This window comes from Aegilops tauschii, chromosome 5 (genome assembly GCF_002575655.3).
Source record: "Aegilops tauschii subsp. strangulata cultivar AL8/78 chromosome 5, Aet v6.0, whole genome shotgun sequence".
Taxonomy (NCBI): domain Eukaryota; kingdom Viridiplantae; phylum Streptophyta; class Magnoliopsida; order Poales; family Poaceae; genus Aegilops; species Aegilops tauschii.
The window spans coordinates 554,877,274-554,899,058 of NC_053039.3; positions in this window are offsets into that span (position 1 = coordinate 554,877,274).

The window sequence follows — 21,785 nt, forward strand, 5'->3', positions numbered from 1 at the left end:
ACCTAAAAAACTTGGAGATCCGGGAATACCTACTATACCTTGCTCTATAAAAGAGAATTATGTGAAAACTGCTTTGTGTGATTTAGGAGCTGGTGTTAGTGTTATGCCTTTCTCTTTATATAAAAGACTTGACTTGAATAAACTCACACCTACTGAAATATCTTTGCAAATGCTGACAAATCAACTGCCATACCTATCGGTATTTGTGAGGATGTGCCCATTGTTGTTGCTAATGTTACTATTTTGACTGACTTTGTTATACTTGAGATGCCCGAGGACGACAACATGTCGATTATCCTTGGTAGACCCTACTTGAATACTGCAGGGGCTGTTATTGATTGCAATAAAAGCAAGGTCACTTTCCATATTAATGGTAATGAGCATACGGTGTACTTTCCGAAGAAACAATTCCAAGTGAATGGTATTAATGTTATTGAAAAATCTTCGACAATCACTATTGGAAGTTTTCAAATACCTCTACCTACTGTCAAAAATAAATATGAAATGCTTATTGTTGGGGACATTCATATCCCCATTGAGGTAACTTAGTGATTTATGAAAGTTCTTCGGTTTCATGCTAATCGAAAGTGGTTGTTAATAAGACCTGATCAACCTTATTAATGAATCATTTTTGAGCGGTATGAAGTTGATGAATTTAGTAAGCACTACCTTCTCTCCCTGCTTTTTATCCTCTGTTTTTTATTAGTTAAATAAAATAAAATGCCATGTTTGGTATGTTTTCTGAATTTCCCGTGCAATAAAAAATGACCCAAAAAATAAAAGGTCTCAGAATGTCCTGAAAATTTAATACGATTGTTTTCTGAATATTTCAGAATTTCTGGTGCAAATAATATCAGTGGGAGGTGCACCAGGTGGGCACAACCCACCTGGGCGTGCCAGGACCCCTAGGCGCGCCCTGGTGGGTTGTGGTCCCCACGTGGGCCCCCTCACTTATCTCTTTATCCCACATCATCACTTACCTCCAGAAAAAATTATCCATTGCTCTCTCTCTCCCGTGTTCTTGAGCTCAAACCCACGGATTTCGATCTCTTTGGTCGAAGCTCCGTTTCCGAAACTGTTTCGGGGGATTGTTGCTGGGTATGTGACTCTACCATTTGTCCAATTAGTTTTTGCTTTAGTGGTTTATACTTTGAATAATTAGCTACTCTTGGTGTTGCGGTAGATGTGCTTGCATGTTGAATTCTTAGTGTTCTAGGTAGTTTGAATGCTTGCTATGGCCTCTATGTATCCTATGAGTAGTTGCTATTAATTTTATAAAGTTTTGTTGACAAATTTTTGTCACCCCAAAATTTTTATATTCAGAAAATTGTATGCGGACATGATGAACCTATTTGGAAGGAGTTCTTCAAGGAGACGATCCTCAGGGGCATCTTCTAGTGACAGTTCTGCTCGCCGATCTTATGTTGAACCAAGTGAAAGTTCCACACGAGATGCCGCCACCAAAACATGCCTATGGCCTTGCGACGATTATATGGTGCGTGTGGGCATTAAGGAGGAATTTTAGCAATATGTTCACAATGTCGGCCTTGGTCCCTACCTTTCAGATAAGTGTGAACAACGCCAACTTCTCACTGAATCATTTGTTAAAGGATTTAAATATTTTCCACGTGAGTCTAGGGTGTCGTTTATGCTTTATGATAATCCATTTACTATCCCACTGGAGACTTTTGCTTACCATTGCAAACTGCCATTTTGGGGTTCGCTTGATGAACCACCGAAGGCTGAGTACGAGTCTTTCTTGACTAGCCTTTGTTATGGTGAAAATAGGGGAGTGAGACAAGGAAGAATAAAGAGCATTCACTTTCCCGCAATTCAGTACTTTGCATTATTTAACAGGAAATGCATAGTAGGCAAGCAAGACTGTAGCATACTGTATGCGCCAGACTTGAGCCTCATTCACACCGCTCTCACTGGTGAAAGGAATTATAACCTTGGAGCAATTGTTGCACGTAGACTTCAGCATAACGCTAACAGCGGCTGGTTATATGGTGGAATTTACGCCACGCGTTTAGCACGAGGGCTGGGTGCCTCTCCTTTGCCCTTTGATCCTATCCTACCCACACAATATTTAGATTTTGATACCTTAAAAGAGCATAAGATTCTCAAGGTAAAGGTTGATAACTTCACTTATAATCTATTGTTTAACCAAACATCTGTTGTGGACACATATTTGCCTGCACCTGCTCTTTTTGACTATAACAGCAAGGGAAGATATTTTGTTCTTGAGAGCGAGGCCCGAGCTCATAACACAGCAGTGGTGGCGGCACGGTAGGCCGAGGCATCCGCACCAAGAGCCTCCATGAGCTACCACGCCAACTACTATCCAGGCTACTGATCGATTACCAAGTTAGGCCAAAAGCCTAAGCTTGGGGGGGAGTACGTGTTCTCACCGACATTATATTCATGTTCATTCTTATTATTCTATTTGTCGGTGCTCACACTTTTTCATTGTATCATCCATGCTTAGATTTATTTTCTTGCTTTCTTCTTGTGTGTTTGAAAAACTTTAGAAAAACCAAAAAAATTAGTTGTAGTAATTTACTTTCTATGCCTGCTTAGTATTAATACCAAAAAGAAAACCCAAAAAGATTTCCTGTTCTTCTTTTGCTTGTTGGGAGCTTTCCCGTGTAAATAGTTTTTCTCGTTTTTGCTTTTTATTTGCTTGTTGAAGAAAACCAAAAACTCCAAAAATATTCCAGTGAGTTTCTCTGAATTTCTTTTCTTTTTATTTGGGTTGTACCGAGGAGAAGACCACGATGAAAATGTTGAGTGGCTCTCATATGAATAACTGTTGAACTAAAGAGCCCATTTTACCTTGTCTTCTCCTGTTGAATAAAATGTTTGTGGATTCCAGCTTAGCCCACGACACTCTTGCACTATTATTATTTTCATATCATTCGATCGTGCAAGTGAAAGGCAATAATGACGACAATCGATGAACTGGTCGTGGCAGAGAGAAACTGGTATGAACTTGACATGTTCTGTTTGTGTAAATATGTTTAACCTAGAATCCATGATTCAGCCCATTATGATTAAACATGTTTGCAATGACAATTAGAGATTATAGTTTCTCATGCCATGCATAAGTAGTTGGGAGTTGATAATGATTTATCTTGGATATCAACATAGCGTTAAGATGATTGTGATGTAGTATGATGATATGGTATCCTCCTCTGAATGTTCGAGTGGCTTCACTTGGCACATGTTTATGCATGTAGTTGAATCAAATCCAACATAGCCTCTATGATATTTATGTTCATGTTGTTCATATCCTACTCATGCTAGTGTCCAATGTTACTTATGCATAATGCAAGGTTATGATCGTTGTTGCTCTCTAGCTGGCCGCTTCTCAATCTTAATTGCTAGCCTTCGCCTGTACTAAGTGGGAACTCTGCTTGTACATCAAAAACCTTGAACCCAAAGTTATTCCAAATGAGTCCACCATACCTACCTATATGCGGTATTACCCTGCCGTCCTAAGTAAATTTGCATGTGCCACCTCTTAAAACTTCTAAAATTTATCCTTTTTGTGTGCCTGTATCGTTCATGGAACGATAGGAGGTGGTCGGTATCTTCCATGCTAAGCGGGTTATTCTCAGGTCGAGTGTTTATTCACTCGCCATCGCACGAGAAAATGAACGGTAATAGGGATTCCCAGTCCCGAACTAAAAAATGCAAATAATTAAACAAAACTCCCCCGGGACTGATGGTGGTATGGACGGCACCCGGTGTTTCGGAGAAGCCGTGGAGTGTGATTGATGGTGGAGGGGGAGTAAACCTTTACTTTTATCGCTTGGGAACCGCCACTAGCGTGCTTAGCATGGAAGATGTTGATAACTGATGGTCGTGAAGTGAATAAGAAGGGTGCATGTCTCAAAATAATCATTTACCTCTGTTTTAAAAATTGAGCCCTGGCACCTCTGCAAACTGCTTCCCTCTGCGAAGGGACTATCTATTTACTTTTATGTTGTGTCATCACCTTCTAAAACAAGCGCCAGAAACTGAGTAGAGCACATCTGTCATGATTTATGCATTATGTATAGCTAATGTTGGGTACATCATGACTGGATCTTTTCTACCATGAATTACAATGTTTAGTCCCTGCTTGAACTTTGGAGGTGCTCTGCATCTATGTTTTGCGGTCTCAGAAAGGGCTAGCGAGATACCACTATTGTCATATTATATCATGGTTGTTTTGACAACGTGTTGCTGTTTGAGATATCTTATTATTGCTCGCTAGCTGATTATGTAATTGATATGAGTCAATATAATCTTTAAGTGATATCGTTGACATGGTCAGTTATAATGTTGGCTGAAAACCTGGGTGCTGTTTAAGCTTATTTATGCAAACAAGAGCAAAAGAGTTCGTAAAAGTTTTTCTTTCTCACTTTCAGTTTATAAACTAAATTGCTTGAGGACAAGAAAAGGTTTAAGCTTGGGGGAGTTGATACGTCTCCAACGTATCTACTTTTTCTCATGCTTTCCCTCTTGTTTTGGACTCTAATTTGCATGATTTGAATGAAACTAACCCCGGACTGACGCTGTTTTCAGCAGAACTACCATGGTGTTGTTTTTGTGCAGAAATAAAAGTTCTCGAAAAGGAAAGAAACTTCGCGAGGATTTTTTATATCAATGATAAGAATTTCTGGAGCCAAGACCTGCCGGAGAGGGGCACCTGGGTGGGCACAAGCCACCAAGGCGTGCCCCCTCTCCTGGCGCGCCCAGGTGGGTTGTACCCACCTGGTGGCCCCGCAGACCTCAACCCTGACACTACAAATTCCTATGTTCGGAGAAAAAATCAAGGAGAAAGAATTATCATGATCCACGAGACGGAGCCGCCGCCAAGCCCTGTTCTTCCTCGGGAGGGCAGATCTGGAGTCCGTTTGGGGCTCCGGAGAGGGGGATCTTCGTTCTTCATCATCACCAACCCATCTCCATCGCTAATTCCATGATGGTCCCCACCGGGAGTGAGTAATTCCTTCATAGGCTCGCTGGTCGGTGAGGAGTTGGATGAGATTCATCATGTAATCGAGTTAGTTTTGTTAGGGCCTGATCCCTAGAATCCACTATGTTCTTAGATTATTATTGCTATGACTTTGCTATGCTTAATGCTTGTCACTTCAAGCTCGGGTGCCATGAACTCAGATCTGAACCGTTTATGAATTCATCATTATATCCATGTTTTAGATCCGATCTTGCAAGTTATAGTCACCTACTACGGTTATGATCCGACAATCACGGAGTGACAACAACCGGGCCCACTCTCGGTGATGACCGTAGTTTGAGGAGTTCATGTATTCACTATGTGTTAATGCTTTGTTCCGGTTCTCTATTAAAAGGAGGCCTTAATATCCCTTAGTTTCCAATATAGACCCTGCTGCCACGGGAGGGTAGGACAAAAGATGTCATGCAAGTTCTTTTAATAAAGCACGTATGACTATTTACGGAATACATGCCTACATTATATCGACGAACTGGAGCTAGTGCCGTATCGCCCTAGGTTATAACTGTCTCATGATGAATATCATCCAACAAGTCACCGATCCAATGCCTACGAATTTGTCCCATATTGATCTTGCTAAGTTACTACTGCTATCGTCACTGTTACACTTGCTACAAAATTACTGCTATCACTGTTACTGTTACCATTACTGCTGTCACTACTATCAAAACTATCAAACTACTTTGCTACAGATCACTTTGCTGCAGATAACTAATCTCCAGGTGTGGTTAAATTGACAACTCAGCTGCTAATACCTCCAAATATTCTTTGGCTCCCCTTGTGTCGAATCTATAAATTTGGGTTGAATACTCTACCCTCGAAAACTGTTGCGAGCCCCTATACTTGTGGGTTATCAGTCTTCTCATGAGAAATTCAAATTCTAAATAGTCCATTAATTATCTCTTGTTGGATCCTCTTATTGTCTCTTGTTAAGTTTTCATTGGTATCACATTATGGGGGAGTAATATATGCTATGTGCATATTAAAAGCCTAGAAAATGTGTACATTTGAAATATTGTCACCTAGAGTTCATATTGTAATTATCTTGTTCCTAGGTGGCATGTTAGCTCTATAAGTTGCTATTTGCTTTTTGTGTTTGGTGTGAAGATGATGTTGGATATCTTTGCAATCTACCACCGGGAATTATTTCCAAATACTTCTTGTCTCTTGGCAATTGGTAATCATTTATGTTGGGGATATAACTATTGGGTATGACCCGCCCAGGAGGGGTCGGGTGTGACACCCCAAAATTTTGGCCTTGTTTTATTGATTTAAATTTTTTCCAGGAAATAAAACTTTTCCATTTGTCAAGATTTACCCTTTTGTTATTGTGGATTTTTACTTCAAGTGGAAAACTTTCAAAAGGTATTGTTGGACTTGAATACTCTCTATGATAAAACAATTCTTTATCAGTGGATTTAAATTTGCTAGATTTGTTTTCTCAGAGCCTTATTCTTTTAAAAAATGATTTCTTTTGAATTTGGAGCCTGTTTTGCACTACAACCATTTGACAAATGCATTTAAAATTTCCACCAAAATTTGGGGATGTCATGTGATGTTTCCACATCACTTTTATGCAAAAATACCTTTTGGCCATTGGAGATTTTGAGCTCTACACCAACTTTTCCAATCTGGTCCAGTAGGCACTTTTGCACTACAACCCATTTAAATATTTCTTTAAAAATTCTTCCAAGTGTTTGGAGATGTCAGTGTATGCATACAATTCATCTTCATGCAAAAAAACCAGTGATGTTCTTTGAAAAATTTGAGTGAATCAACCTCTTTTTCATTTTGGTCCAGTTTGGTGATTTGAACTGCAACCCTATTTTACTTTGCTCTGGTGCCCATGACCCTTTTCCCTACTTGTAGCCCTCCCTTCAAAATACTTAAGTCCAGGAGAGTGGACTCATTGGAGGTTTTGAAGTGCATGCAATAAACCCTTTTTCTCTCTGTCCAAAACTTGCACTAACAAGTTTCTGGTTTTGCCCAAGTAATCTTGCCACCATCTTCTGCACCTAAAGAGACCCTGATCTGGAGACTTTGGCCACTCCAAGAGTTGCCTAAGTGCTTTTGGCATTCTGTCGAGCACTTGATGTGCACAGTCAGCTTGGGGCATGTTTTCTAGTTTGCACTGTGAACTTGCTCCAATGACCCAGCAACCTTGTCCACTGAACTCCTAGTTGCCTCTATCCTAGTCCTGTTAATTGCCAGCCCCACCCTCGCGCTCCAGACCGCCCTGGCATTTCATCGAGCGGGTTCCGTGCGTGCTCTGGGCGAGCCCAGAGCGCACGTTTTGCACGCGCGCGCACTGAGCCGCCGCGCCGCACTACCGCACTCGACGCGACCCGTCCCTGGCCCCTGCTCCACCGCTGAACCGCGCACTAGCTCGCTCCCTCTCCACGCCATCTCTGGTGCCCTGCAGCGCCGCTGGCAGAGCCCTTGGCGGCACGCCGGCGTCGGCAGCGAACCTCTGACATGGACGGCGCCGCCCAAGCCACCCCAGCGCGCCAGCTGCCCCCGTGAACAGCCCGGTCTTATCCCGATGCTCGTCGGCACGCGGTCGTCGCCACCACCTCGCCCTGCAGCTACAGCATGGCTGTCGCCGGCGATCTTATCCCCAGCTGCCGCGGTCCAACCTCGAGCGCCTATTTAAAGGGTCCCCGAGCTCGTGCAAGACCTCAGGCAACCTCAGACTGTTCCCCTAGTCCTCCCCTAGCAGTGGATTGGCCCGGAGAGGCTCTCTTCCCCAACTCCGGCCAGCTCAGCCGCCGCCAAGTTCCGGTGCGATACATTGCAGCCAGCCACTCTCTCGCCCAACCGACGCCACCAGTAGCTTCCCCTTGTCCTTGCGGAGCTGCCCAACTACCCAACCTCGATCGGAGACCACCGGAGCCCAAAAACCACTTCACCACCGTAGCCCCCTCCGCCGTGGAGCTCGCCGCCGGCGATTTCCTCCACCCTCGACGACCCAGCGACCACCAAGAGGACCGCCTCGGTCTGGCCGGTCCATCCCCGCCCCCAGATGCCCTCGAGGAGCCGCCGTTCGTCGACGGCGATCGCCGGAGGCCGCCACCGTTCTGGCAGAGAGAGAGAGGAGGGCGGGAAGAACGGTCAAACCTGACCAGTGGGCCCTCTGGACCCACTCTCAGTGACCCGCACGCCGTCCCCTCTATTTAAGTGAAAGCGTATAACCACAGAGTACGTCTCCCCTACCCCAAAAGCGTATCCCCCTCGAAACGTTTTCTTTTCTGGTTTTATTTAAAAACAGAGTTTTGACCAGACTTTGACCAGCTATAACTTTTAAAATAAAACTCCAAATGAGTTCATTCTTTTTCCTACCTCTCTCAAATTCCATCTAGTTTATTTTAAGATTTATTTCAAAAATATTTGAGACAACTTTTTGTACTGTGTTTGTAATATTTGTTATTTGGATATTTCTCAATAGGAATTTTGGAGAGAAGGGAAAGCTTTTAAAAAAAAGTGCATCCCTTGCATACTCTTGAAGGCAAGCACTTCTGAACTCTGGCATAATATTTTGTTGTGGTGTTTTGATATGATTACAACACCATTCGACTTGGAGTATGCATTATCTTTATGTAACGATAAAGTCTCGTGCATGAGTACTTTTTGGAGATATTTTTGTGGCCAGCAATGGATACGCTAGGGATTTGGATCATCCCCGTGAGCTCCTCATGCATACTGGAAGGAAGCCGGGAAAGTCGTGGTCTTGGGTAGACACGAGCTTGTCACTAGTCCCTCGTCGAGACGAGTATGTCTGGTATGGCATGGTGAGGCTTGATGAGTGGTGATTTTTCCACTAATGGTAATATTGTTGGAGGATACTTGGACCACCTAAGTCGGTCGTAGGTCGAGTTTTGGTCAGTAGCTTCCCTATTTGTTGGTACCACCACTTGTCCCTGTCGCAGACGGGGTATGGTTCAGTAAGTTGTCAACCCCTTACCAAAGCACACACCATACAGAGAGGCCATAGTGGAAGATACCGGAGGCCTACGGTAGGCATGCCACTTGGTCTGGGGGCATGGGTGTTTCCGGTTGGGACCGAGAGGGGGGCACCCCTTAGAGCGCGCATATAGAAATTTGATCCCATGCTACGTCGAGGTTGTAGCCTCCCCACTTAGAGTTTTGCTTGGCAGGTGTCGTGGGTGATTCCAGACATCGGTGAGTTAAGCTGGTGTGTGCAGGTCAGGCGTGTTTTCAATTAAAAGGCCGTAGGTGGAATTAGTCCCGATGGACTAAGTAAATCCGTTACTCGTGGGAAAATAGTGCTCCCTCTGCAGAGGATATATCTTGCTGGATAGCCATGTTCTTGAGCAAGGACCACCGTCGGAGTTGAATCTAGTAACGGTATTCGGATGGAGAACGATTTAACTAGAACTTAGTAACGGTTTTCGGATGGAGACACGGCTATCTGGATCATAGTAACGGTATTCGGATGGAGAAACGGCTGGACGAGATTTTTGTTTATGACCTGTGACATCTGGGGATCGTGTTTTAATTTTGTTATTATTGTGGACTAACCATCTAGATTATGTATTTTACTGAGTATCCCTGGGATGGTTCCACCTCCTGGATACTCACTCTGATTATTCTTTTATAAGCCCTTTATGTGGTGTCGCTCAGACGCCCGACTGCGGCATGCTTGTTGTTTATTTATCTTTTATAAGCCCTTTATGTGGTGTCGCTCAGACGCCCGACTGCGGCATGCTTGTTGTTTATTTATCTTTTATAAGCCCTTTATGTGGTGTCGCTCAGACGCCCGACTGCGGCATGCTTGTTGTTTATTTATCTTTTATAAGCCCTTTATGTGGTGTCGCTCAGACGCCCGACTGCGGCATGGCTACTCTTGCATTTTCCTCTCGAGGAGTCATTCAGACACTCGTTTGGCCCTCAGAATTTTACTTTGGGATTTCGGGTGGACTACCGCCCGACTTCTCTTTTGTTTCCCATGCATCGTTATCTCTATGTCTGATTGCACTTGTTAATCTGTTCTCATGCATCGTGTTTACATTTGTTATATCTTATGTTCGAACTATCTTGCGAGTAGTTTCATAGACTCACCCACGTACTGCATGTTCATATTATCTCTGCATGTGAGCAACGCAGACTTTCGTGGCAGACGTTGTGATCATAATTATCTCGGAGCAGGATTGTCCCTTATTATATTATACCCGTGTTCTTAACGTTTGCGAGTACATTCAAACGTACTCACTGGCTTGTCCCTGGCTATTGTCTTGGCCAGATTTTCGCGCATGGAGATAAGCATCGCGGTGACAACCTCGGAGCCTACATGTTGACGATAGCAGCCTCGCGAAGATAGGAGTTATCCTGGTCAGCAGTTCCTGTGGAAAATGGAGTCCCATAGACGCAGATGTACCCAACCGCTTCCGCCCTCAACCATTTGAAACCAAGTGTTGTACTCCTAGGCCTCAATGGTCTTGTACTACATATTTTTGTGCCTTGCTTGGAATTCTTGTATCAAGTTGGTGCCTCATCAGCTAACAGTAATCCTGGGGCTGGTGAGCACAAAGGCCGTTTTTCTGGGAAATTATTATCCCAAAAATCCGGTCGTGACATCGGGTCATACCACTGGTGGTTCGTAATGACAAGGCCCATGAAGATGTTGAAGATGACGGTTCATGAAGCAGTCTTACTGAAGGCCCAAGACCCAAAGGCGACTTGAGGCGCAAGGGAGTAAACCGCCATATGTTAACTTGTATGTTAAGGAAAGTATAGATTCTGTAACCGAGCCGGACACGTTGTGTATGAGCCGGTCGGGACTCTGTAGGCCGCCGGGCATCAGCCTATGTATATAAAGGGGTGACCCGGCAGCGGTTTAGGGCAAGAAAGAAGAGATCGAGAGCTAGGTCAAGCATATTCGCTCCCTAGTAATCGACACCCAAGCAATACAACCCCAAACTGGATTAGGCCTTTACCTTCACCGCAAGGGGCCGAACCAGTATAAAATCTCTGTGTCCTTTGTCCTGTTTAACCCCTTCAAGCTAACCTAGTTGCAATGGCTCCACGACTAAGTCCTCACGCTAGGACATCTGTCGTGACAATTCCATGACAGTTGGTGCCCACGATGGGGCCAGCGCACGGTGGTTTCGAGTTCTTGAAAGGCAGCTTTGCAGGGCTCAAGGGATATGCTGTGGGACGGATGACCAAGAGTCGTCGCGGAAAGCTCTACATCGACGACGAGGGATGAGGCCCCGAGGCCGGCTCAATCGAGTACGGGTACCGGGTCCCCTTTGGCGGAATCCATGTCTTCCTTGGCAAGTTTGGTGAGTCGGAAGCTGAGCCGGACATCTGCACCGACATCGTCGAGTCGGTTCGGCGCGCGCGACCCGCCAAGGTTAAGGCCGCCCCGAAGCATGTTTTTATTGGTTTCGTTCATGGAGCAGAGCTGGAAGGAGGATCTGAATCTGATGGTGAGACGGTTGTCTACTCAGGCGACGAGTCCTCTACTCGTGAGACTAACTCCATCTATCAGGTTCAGGATGGCAGACTTAGGGGCTGCTCTGATGGTGATAGTATTCCGGACCCCTACGAGCCGCCACATCGGGTCACGATCTTCATGGCCGGTACACAGCTAGTGCAGGATTCTACGACTGCAGCAACAATGATCTCCGGGTCAGCGACGGTGACGGCTGCCGGGGCAGGAGGCCCTGTGCACCTGCCGGATCAAGTCTTGTCCGATCTGTTGGATGCTTTGACGATGTTGTTAACGGTAGAGGTTAACCCGGCGAATCAAACTCAGCATAATGCGGAGGTTGCAAAATTGCGTGATGAGATAGCATAAGCCAAGGAGGAGCTAAATACGGAGAACACCCGGATGGCAACGGAGCGAGCCGCCTTACAGAGGGAGGCAGAATGGCTTCAGGCAGAGAGCTTCTGCTTAAGCCTGGACCGGGATGCATCAAACGTTGTCTTCAATAGAAGGCATGTGAGCAGGCTGCCCCCGACTTATGATGCGAGGAACCTTTTCAACACGCCTGGGGCAGGAACCAGTAACCCGCCAGGTGTGGATCGGGCTGTTGAGGCACCGGCAGCTGGAGAACCGGTTCAGCCACGTGCTACAGACCCCCCACGTTTGAACTTGACCCCTCAGCACGTTCTGACGCCTCCGGGGCATTTTTCTAACCCCTTGGATAACATGATAGCTGCGGCTACTCGACTGGCGGCTCTCCAAACTCAGGATGAGTCGCCAGCGGCAATGGAAATACGAGGAGCCTGAGAACTTTTTCAGACGGCTGTGGCCCAACAGGTGGCTTACTCGTACAGTCGTGATCGTCTCCACTCAACACCACGTCCAAGCAAAAGTTATAGCAGGCATATTGATGAACCGGCCGTGTCATGCAGTGAACGGCACCGCAATCAGCCCCGTAGGCCTGACCCGCCGCGCGCTGGTAATGATGCTCAGGCTTTGGTAGACCAGGGCAGAGCACGGCGTGAGGCGAAGCTGCCGGCTCAGTTGGTAGCTCAACAACAATCTCCGGTTTATCTTGCAACGTCCATGGAGGCAGGAGTGACTTCTAGAACCTTGGGTGTGCCATGCTTAGTGACGGATCTACGCAATGAGCGCTTGCCTAAGGATTTCAAGGGCCCCCGTAAGGTGCCTAATTACACGGCGGATCAGCCCCCAGAGGCTTGGATTGAGAGTTATGAGATGGCTATGGAGATGCTGGATGTCGGTGATGCTGCATGTGCTAAGTATTTCACCATGATGTTGGATGGGCCGGCTCGTACTTGGTTGAAAAGCCCGCCCGCTAACTCCATTGGATCATGGGCAGAGTTGAAGAGGCGTTTTATTCAAAATTTTAAAGACACATGCACCCGCCTTTATCGATTCTGGATTTGGATTCTTGTGTTCAAGGTGAAGGCGAGTCAACAACCAATTGGGTGCGCCGAATTTCAGCTCTTATACACTCGTCGGACAGTATCAACGCCGGTTCAGCAGTCCTTATGTTAGAGAAGAATTTTCGCTTCCTTCCCCTTAGAAAGAAATTGGGAGGTCTTAAGCATCATTGCAATGATATGGGGGAGCTCATGGCGGCTCTCGTCAAGTATGTTGACTCTGATAGCACTAAGGATCCTGAGTTTGATGATGAGAAGACTGGGAAGGAGAAGAAGGGTGGCACTGCAAAACGACAGCATAAAACCGTGGGTCAAGGTGGAATGGTAAACGTAAGGCGGACGGCGGTTTAGATCTTGTGGCTAACACCAGCTCGCAGAATAACAACCAACGTCGTAAGGGGAAAGCTCAAGCGCCCCGGTTTGGAGGCCCAAAGTTCAACCTTGAGGCTATGATGAATCAGCCTTGTCCGAAACATGGGACCCAGGATAAGCCGGCCAGCCATCTGTGGAAGGATTGCTTCATCATGAGGGAGTACAGAAATTCTAACTTTTTTCAGAACAATCATGGCCCGAACGGTGGTTCAGGTTCCGGTTCTCATGGTCCTGGCTTTGGAGGTGGTGGATCAAGCTCTGGCTTTCAAGGCCAAGGAAATAATGGTGGTTTTAATCAACAATCTGGCCAAGGGAATTAGCAGCAGCAGTCTGGTTATCAGAGTAATCCAAAGCAGCTGAATGGTGGTCAGTATCATGTGTTTACCACAAGTCTGTGCAAGCGAGATCAGAAAATCCATAGCGTGCGGTGAACTCTGTTGAGCCGGCGGTGCCTCGTTACTTAAGGTGGTCTGAGCAGCCTATTGTATGGAGCCGAGAGGATCACCCGCCCCGGGTTGACAATCCAGGCCAGTTGGCATTGGTGGTTGCTCCACAGGTAGGAGGATATAAGCTTACGAAGGTGCTCATGGATGGAGGCAACAATATTAATATCCTTTACTATGAGACTTTTTGTCATATGAATTTGACTGACAAGGATCTTAAATCGTCTTCGACTATTTTCCATGGGGTGGTGCCTGGTAAGTTGGCGTATCCAGTGGGAAGGATAACACTGGAGGTGGCTTTTGGAGATGACAATGATTCAAGATCTGAGAAGTTAACCTTTGAGGTGGTGAAAATCAAGAGCCCGTACCATGCTTTGTTTGGGCGGCTGGCTTACGCCATGTTTATGGCACGACCGTGTTATGTTTATTTGCAGCTTAAGATGCCGGGTCATAAGGGCACCTTCACAGTACATGGTAATAGAAGAATCGCTCTGGATTGTGAAGAGGGTGATGCTGCTTATGCTGAGTCGGCTTGTGCCACTAAGGAATTGAAGTTTTATAAAAACAATGTTGACTCGGCGGATATGACGCCTTTGAAGAAGCCAACCACAGAGAACGAGCCTTTAATGAAGTTTAAGTCGGCAGATGACACTAAGATGGTTGATTTTGTTCCAGGCGATTCATCAAAGCAGTTCAGCATCAGTGCTAATATGGATCCGAAATAGGAAAGCACGCTCATCAAGTTCATCCGTGAGAACCGGGACATCTTTGCATGGAAGCCTTCTAACATGCCAGGTGTACCGAGGGAACTCGCTGAGCACACTCTTAATGTGGATCCCAAGGTTAAACCGGTCAAGCAGTTTCTCCGTCGGTTTAATGAGGAGAGGCACAAGGCAATTGGTGAAGAAGTGGCCCGGCTCTTGGCGGCAGGGTTCATCGTTGAAGATTTTCATCCTGAGTGGTTGGCTAACCTAGTGCTAGTACTTAAGAAAAATGGCACTTGGCGTATGTGTGTGGATTATACAGACCTTAACAAGGCCTGTACGGCTGATCCTTTTGCTCTCCCGCGTATTGATCAGATTATTGATGTTACGGCGGGTTGTGAGCGTTTTTTTTGGATGCTTACTCTGGTTATCATTAGATCAAAATGGCCATTAAGGACCAGGAGAAGACAGCTTTCATCACTCCCTTTGGAGCCTTTTGCTATGTTTCTATGCCTTTTGGGCTCAAGAGCGCCCAGGCGACTTATCAACGGTGTGTTCAGAATTGCCTCCATGGCCAGATTCGGCGCAATGTTCATGCTTATGTGGATGATATTATTGTGAAATCTAGGAAGAAGGAAACATTGATTGAGGATCTGAAAGAGACCTTCGACAATCTTCGGGTCTACAAGATGATGCTTAACCCAGCCAAGTGTGTTTTGGCGTGCCAGCAGGCAAGTTATTGGGTTTCTTGGTTTCTGAGAGAGGCATTGAAGCTAACCCGGAGAAGATCAAGGCTATCACCTCTTTGGCTAAGCCGGCATGTATCAATGATGTCCAGTGTTTGGCGGGTCGTATCGCAGCTTTGAGCCAGTTTATAAGCCGCCTGGAGAGAAGGCTATCCCTTTGTATCAGATGATGAAAAAGACAGATGACTTTGTCTGGAGCGATGATGCTAATGAGGAGTTTGAGGCACTTAAGAAGCAATTGGCTGAGTCACCGGTTCTTGCAGCTCCTATTGAGAAGGAGCCTTTGCTGTTATATGTGGCTGCAAACAACAGGGCTGTCAGTGTGGCAGTTGTGGTTGAAAGGAAGGAGTCAGGCAAGGAGTATTCGTTTCAAAGGCCAGTTTATTATGTCAGTGAGGTGCTCATTGAGTCTAAGCAGCGATACCCACATTGGCAGAAGCCGGTTTATGGCGTGTTCATGGCTAGTCGCAAGTTGAAACAGTATTTCCTTGGTCATCCCATCATTGTGGTTAGCTCTGCTCCATTGGGGGGTATTATTCAAAACAGAGAAGCCACAGGTCGGGTAGCTAAATGGGCCATTGAGCTAGGACCCCATGGTTTGAAGTATGTGCCTCGGACGACTATGAAATCTCAAGCACTGGTGGACTTTATCAATGATTGGACAGAGCTGCAGATGCCTGAGGATAAGCCGGACAATACATATTGGACTATTCATTTTGATGGATCCAGGCAATTGGAAGGCTCGGGGGCTGGAGTTATATTGACTTCCCCACGAGGTGATAAATTTTGTTATGTTTAAGGTTGATGTTCCCTTGTACTAACAATGCAGCTGAGTATGAAGCCTTACTCCATGGTCTTCGGATGGCTAAAGAGACGAATCTAAGCCGGGTAAGGTGCTTTGGAGACTCAGATTTGGTGGCTCAGCAAGTGTCAGGGACTTGGGATTCAAAGGATCCACTCATGGCGGCTTACCGCCGAGAGGTTGATACCATTGTTGGTCACTTATCAAGTGGAGCATGTTGATCGCAGGAAAAATGAAGCATCTCATGCCTTAAGCCGGCTGGGGTCTCAGCGTAAGCCGGTCCCTCCTAATGTTTTCCTTGATGTTTTGCATAACCCATCAGTAAAGTTGCCTACAGAGGAGGACTTGGCAGTTCCTGACCCAGAGGCATGATTGGTGGAGGCTCTCCGTGTTATCCTTGATTGGACTGTTCCATATCTGGCTTATAGGACCCAGGGCGAGTTACCTGAAGATGAAACCTTGGCCAGGCAAATAACCCGGAGGTCTAAGTCAATGACTATTGTCAAGGGTGAGCTCCATAGATGTAGTGTTACTGGAGTGTTTCAACGATGCGTTTCCCCTGAGGAGGGCCGTGAAGATTTAAGGGAGATTCATGAAGGAGATTGCGGTCATCATGCCGGCTCTAAGTCTCTCATTGCTAAAGCTTTTTGTCATGGGTTTTATTGGCTGACGACTCATGCTGATGCAGAAGATCTGGTCAGTAAGTGTGATGGATGTCAGAAATTTTCAAGACGTGCTCATGTGCCGGCTCAAGAATTGAGGATGATTCCAATTACTTGGCCGTTTGTAGTCTGGGTGCTGGATATGGTTGGGCCTTTCAAAAGGGCTAAAGATAAAAAAACTCACCTCTTGGTACCAGTTGATAAATTTACAAAGTGGGTTGAGGCTGAGCCGGTCAGCAAATGTGATGCAGCCACGGCGGTTCAATTCATCAAGAAGGTGATCTTTCGTTTTGGATATCTTCATAGTATCATCACTGATAATGGTACTAATCTGTCTAAGGGGGCAATTAAAGAATTATGTCAACAAGAGCATATCCGGCTTGATGTGTCGTCGGTAGCTCACCCCCAGTCTAATGGCCAAGCTGAGCGAGCTAATCAAGAAATCTTGAGAGGTATCAAGCCCCGGCTTATGGTCCCTTTGCAGAGGACACCGGGTTGTTGGGTGGAGGAGCTGCCTTCAGTAATTTGGAGTATCAATACCACCCCAACAGATCTAAGGGTTACACACCTTTCTTCATGGTTTACGGAGCTGAGGCGGTTCTCCCTAGTGACATACATCATGACTCGCCTCATGTGGCGGCTTAGGTTAAAGCTGATAATGAAAAAGCACGTCAGGATGCTATTGACCTGTTAGATGAGGAGCGTGACCTTGCGGTGGCTCGTTCGACGATTTACCAGCAAGATCTCCGTCGTTATCATAGCCGCTGAGTTAAGACCAGGACCTTTCAAGGAGATTTGGTGCTCCGGCTTATCCAGGATCAAACTGACATGCACAAGCTGTCCCCACCTTGGGAAGGACCGTTTTTGGTCAGCAAGAATCTGAATAATGGGTCATACTACCTTATCGATGTTCGAGACCACAAGGACTCACGCACGTCGGAAGAGGAGACCAACCGGCCATGGAATATTGCTCATCTTCGGCCTTATTACACCTGAGCCACTGGCTCCTGTGATGTACATATTTTTATCAGGGATTTTTATTTCTGTGCCCCTGGTTCCTTAGATCTACTCATTCATCCCCACTCTGTTAACTTTTGCTCACTTTTCCCCACTCCCTTGCCCGAAACCCTCATAACTGGTTATAACGGACGTTGCCGTGGGGTCAATGCCTTTGACAGTTAGCTTCAACGGGCTGACCAGGCGGACACGGACGTCCCCTTCCGCGTTTGGGTCGGCTTGTGCGCCCAACGCTGGCCCGACCCATTTTGACAGCGCCGACAAAAAAAACTATGCATGCATATTTAAAATAAAAAAACTTAATTAATCATTAAAGCCGGCCAGGAAGGCCGGTGAGAGTCCACGCGTCCACATTAGCATTAAAAGAAATTAAAAACAACCTAACTACGAGGCGGCGCGCTGCCCAGCGTGCCCTAGGCGTCGTCGTCGTCCTCGGGGTGGGTGAGGTCGATGAGAGTCGGCGTAGGGCCGGCCCTGGGGAACGCCGTGTTCCAGGCGGCGGCGATGTAGGCTGCGGGCAGCTGTTCCGGCGGGGGCAGTGCCGGCGCGGGGGGCTGTGCGGCCGCCTGTGCAGCCGCGGCTTGGCGCGCCTCCTCCTCAGCCTTGCGCGACTCCTCCTCGAGGTCGCGCTCGAGCATCTCCTCGTACTCGCCGCGACGGCGCTCCTCGATGAGCTGTCGCTGGCGCCACATCTCGAGGTACACCGCCTCCTGCTCCGGGGTCGCCCCCATCCAAACCGGTGGCGCGGACACCCACTCGCACACCACTCCCGTCCAGGAGAAGCGCGCGATGGGCTTCGGCTCCGACTCGGGCTCCGGCTGCAGCTCCGGGTGGGCCTTGACGAGCCGTTAGGGAGGGGACGGCCAGGCCGCCGGCTTCACGACGCAATCGCCAGCCGTGGAGAGGGCGAGGGCCTGCGCCATGGCCGCCTCGTAGCGAGCCTCCTCTTCCTCCACCGCCTCCACCCTGCGCCGCTCGTCCTCCTCGCTCTCGCGGTAGACCGCCGCAAGGGCCGCCTGGTCTTCCTCCCGGACGACGAGCGGGGGCGGCGGCACGCTGCGGTCGACCTCCCGCACGCCGCGTCGCCTCGCCTCCTCGTGCTCGAAGGCGAACCACCTCGCCCAGTTAAGCGAGTCGGTGGCATAGGTGGCGTCGCGGCGCTGCTTTGGCGTCAGCATTGCCCGCCGGCGCCGCACCCCCTCCGCGTGCGCCCTAGTCGACCGCGGCGCCGCCGGCACTGGGATCCTCTCTGGATCCAGATGCCAGTCGTGCGGCAGGGTGACGTCGGGGTACGGCAGAGGGACGTGGTGCTGCTAGTGCCACTCCGCCTGGTGCACTGGCACGCTAACTCGCACCCTCTGCCGACGAGCCGGCACTGGCGGAGGCGGTACGAACTCAGAGGGGAAAGGGACGGCGGGGGCCTTGCCCTTGGACTTGCTGCTGCCGGCGCCGGAGTATAGCCCCATTTGGCTAGGGTTGGCTAGGTTTTTGCTAGGGTTTGTCGGCGACGGGGGAGCGAGCGTGCCTAGATGGGGACAACGAGTTTGGATGAGGACGGCCCCGCCGCACGGTCGGCTTAAAAAAGGGCGACCGCCGTCGCTGACGCGTGGGCCCGTGGTCATAAATTAAGCTGACCGCGAGTGGGCGGCCGCTAGGTGGGGACGTGGCGGACAGCGAGAAGGCGCGCGTGGCATCCATTCTACGTCCGCGCCGACGCATTTGGGGCGCAAATTTGGGCCGCAAATGTAACGCCCACGATGCGGCTATATCTCCCACGTGTCGAGGCACGACTTAGAGGCATAACCGCATAGTGGTTTTGTCGCAAGAAGGGCCATCTTCACACAATCCCATGTAATGAACAAGAATGGGATAAAGAGTTGGCTTACAATCGCCACTTCACTCAATACATAAAATTATTCATACATCATCCAAAATACAAACATATAGACCGACTACGGTCAAAATCCAGATGAAAATAAGACAACCCCAAATGCTAGATCCCCGATCGTCCCAACTGGGCTCCACTACTGATCATCAGGAAAAGACACATAGTTATTGCCGAAGATTCGTTGAGAATTTCTCCAAGATTGCAAAGCCTCTTTCCAACCTCCTACAGAAGCATGTGAAGTATGTCTGGTCTCCTGAGTGTGACGTTGCTTTCAACACTCTCAAAGAGAAACTAGTCACAGCTCCTGTCTTGACTCCTCCTGATGAATCCAAGCCGTATGAAGTTTTCTGTGATGCTTCTCTCCAAGGTTTCGGTGCTGTGTTAATGCAAGAGAAGAAAGTTGTGGCCTATACCTCTCGGCAGTTGAAGCCCAACGAGAAGAACTACCCCACTCACGATCTTGAGTTGGCGGCAATTGTCCATGCATTGATTACGTGGAGACATCTCTTGTTCGGAAGACAAGTGGACATTTTCACTGATCACAAGAGTCTCAAGTATATCTTCACTCAGCCCAACCTCAACCTCAGGCAGACTCGATGGGTCGAAATGATTCAAGAGTACAATCCGAGTATCGAATATACTCCAGGCAAAGCAAATGTCATCGCAGATGCTTTAAGCAGGAAGGCTTATTGCAACAGCTTAATTCTCAAGCCTTTCCAACCGGATCTTTGTGAAGCTTTCCGCAAGCTGAATCTCCAAGTTGTTCCTCAAGGCTTTCTTGCCAACCTCATAGTCTCTCCTACTTTGGAAGATCAAATTCGTGAGGCACAACTCCTTGATGCCATGGTGAAGAAGGTGAAACGTGGTATCGACAAGGGTCTTTCCAAATACAAGTGCTATCGCATTGATGACAGAGACACTTTATTCTTCGAGGACCGGATTGTGGTTCCTAAAGGTGATCTAAGGAAAGTCATAATGAACGAGGCGCACAATTCTCTCCTTTCCATTCATCCTGGAAGTACGAAGATGTATCATGACCTCAAGCAGTCGTATTTGTGGACTCGAATGAAGCGAGAAATTGCTCAATTCGTGAATGAATGTGATGTCTGCCGAAGAGTGAAAGCGGAACACCAACGACCAGCTGGTCTCCTCCAACCTCTTGCTATCCCAGAATGGAAGTTTGATCATATCGAAATGGACTTCGTGACTGGATTTCCCAAGTCCAAGCGCGGAAATGATGCTATCTTCGTTGTCATCGACAAGCTCTCTAAAGTGGCTCATTTCCTTCCTATCAAAGAATCCACCACAGCAGCTCAGCTGGCAGAGCTCTACACCTCCAGAATTGTCTCTTTGCACGGCATTCCACAATTGATTTCTTCAGATCATGGAAGCATCTTCACCTCTAAGTTCTGGGACTCCTTCCAGAAGGCCATGGGCACAAACATTCGCTTCAGCACAGCTTTCCATCCTCAAACTAGTGGCCAAGTCGAGCGAGTCAATCAAATTCTTGAAGATATGCTCAGGGCTTGTGTCATTTCCTTTGGCATGAAATGGGAAGATTGTCTTCCTTATGCTGAATTCTCCTACAACAACAGCTTCCAAGCGAGTTCGGGCAAGGCCCCATTCGAGATTCTCTATGGCAGAAAGTGCCGTACTCCTCTCAATTGGTCAGAGACTGGTGAACGTCAACTTCTTGGCAATGACTTAATCACTGAAGCTGAAGAAATGTGTAAAGTCATCCGTGATAATCTCAAAGCCGCGCAATCGCGCCAGAAGAGTTACTATGATAGTAAGCATCGTGATTTGGCTTTCGAGATCGGAGACCATGTCTACCTCCGCGTCTCTCCAATGAAAGGCACTCGTCGCTTCAGTATCAAAGGGAAGCTTGCCCCTAGATACATGGGTCCTTTTGTTGAGGATATAGACCTTAGAGTCACCCGCCAGGAGGGGCCGGGTTACTCATACGGTCGTTGCTAGAAGCCCGGAGCCAAGTTTCAAGACGATGGGCCAGAGATGGGCTGAGACCCGGATATGGCTTAAGGCCTGTAGTTATAATCATTATTATAGTAGAACTTGTAGTGTAAGGCAAGTATAGTTTAGAGTCCGAGCCGGATACTCTTACAAGCCGGCCGAGACTCTAAGGGCTGCTGGGCTTCAGCCTCCCTATATAAAGGGACGACCCGGCAGCGGTTTAGGGACAACAATCTGATCGAGAGCCGGGCATAGCAGTTTAGCTCCCTGGTGATCGTAACC